Source organism: Cnephaeus nilssonii (assembly GCF_951640355.1).
Source record: "Cnephaeus nilssonii genome assembly, chromosome: 1".
Taxonomy (NCBI): domain Eukaryota; kingdom Metazoa; phylum Chordata; class Mammalia; order Chiroptera; family Vespertilionidae; genus Cnephaeus; species Cnephaeus nilssonii.
Genome location: NC_137072.1, coordinates 3,915,233 through 3,916,881, shown reverse-complemented (window position 1 = coordinate 3,916,881; position 1,649 = coordinate 3,915,233).

Below are 1,649 nucleotides of genomic sequence, written 5' to 3'. Positions count from 1 at the left end.
CACAAATTCTGTGTACTTGGCCTTTAGTTCTTAACATAAGAAAAAAGAGAGATAGCCAGGCAAGTCCCTGTCAGTGTGATGCAGGAGGGATACACAGTCAGCCATGAAGTAGTCTTCTTGACAAAAAATTAAACCAGAGGCAGACCAAAAAAGAAAAATTCAGGATGAGACCATAGGATGCCAAAAAAACAACTCAGTGATCAAGAAAAATAACATTTTAATGCAATATTTTAAAAAATCAAAATTAATTTAAAAATGCATGATAAAAAATACCAACATTTTAAACAATGGTGGGGTCAGTATTACTGGTTTTTCCTTTGTTACAGGTTCCATATGGCTCTACCCTGGTGTAGAGTCTAGTCAGTGATGGGCAACCTTTTGAGCTTGGTGTATCAAATTTTGCCAAAAAACTGAGCATAACTCGGGTAGTGTGTCACTTTGAGGAAAAAACATTATTTCGCGATATTTATAGTTTAAATAACATAAATGTATAATTGTTATATATAATTGTATTTAATAAACCAAAAACTAAATATTTAGTGCTGACACGCATGTCATAGGTTCGCCATCACTGGTCTAGATCAAATGGCCATTTTACAGTAAATACAAGGATAGAAGAAATGTTGAATGAATCCAGTATGTGGGAAACTACAGGATGATGATGATGAGTTCCTTCAAGAAATTGCAAGAAAAAATCGCCTGCAGTGCCTGAGTGTATAGTAGGTTACACAGATGTGCTCACGTTATGATGCTTCGGCAAGCCATACCTCATGATATGGGCACTTTTCAGCCGTTCTATTGTAATAAAATGTTTTTTTAAAGATAAGGAAAAAGCACTTAAAACAGTTATTAAGTTCAGGTGATTAGATTTTGGCTGTTTATATAATTTTTTTAAATGTTGTTCTTAATGTTTAGTAATTCTTTTATAATTTATTACTATATAATTTATATAACTATGATTACTACCAAGTGTCTAGTTACGTTATATAATTTATACTTTTATAATTTATACAGTATACTTTTATGAATTATAAATTTAAGCCAAAGTTTTAGAAATACTTCTCTAGCTCATAATTATTAGAGATGCATCCTGAAGTATGTAGGGGCCAACTGAATGAAGTATTGGATCTGTTTTTATTTATTTATAAATATATTTTTTATTGATAGTATTACAGATATCTCTCATTGCCCTCACCCACCCCCCCACCCCCATTTATCCCCATCCAGATCTGTTTTAAAATATCTTAGCAATTGCCCTAGCTGGCTCGGCTCAGTGGATAAAACATCAGCCTGTGGACTGAAGGGTCCCAGGTTCGATTCTAGTCAAGGATACATGCCAGGATTGCAGGCTTGATCCCCAGAAAGGGGTGTGCAGGAGGCAGCCGAACAATGGTTCTCTGTCATCATTGATGTTTCTATCTCTCTCTCCCTCTCCCTTCCTCTCTGAAATCAATAAAAATTAAAATTAAAATAAATACCTTAGCAATTAATCCAGAAACCATGCCCTAAGAAATTTTTTTAGTTACAAAGGAGGAGGAGAAAGAGAAGGTGAAGAAGAAAAAGGAGGAGAAGAAAAAGAAGAAAGGAAGGAGGAAAGAAAAAGTTCTAAATGAAGTAAATGCGGGAAAAATGATGATTGTTGAATCTGG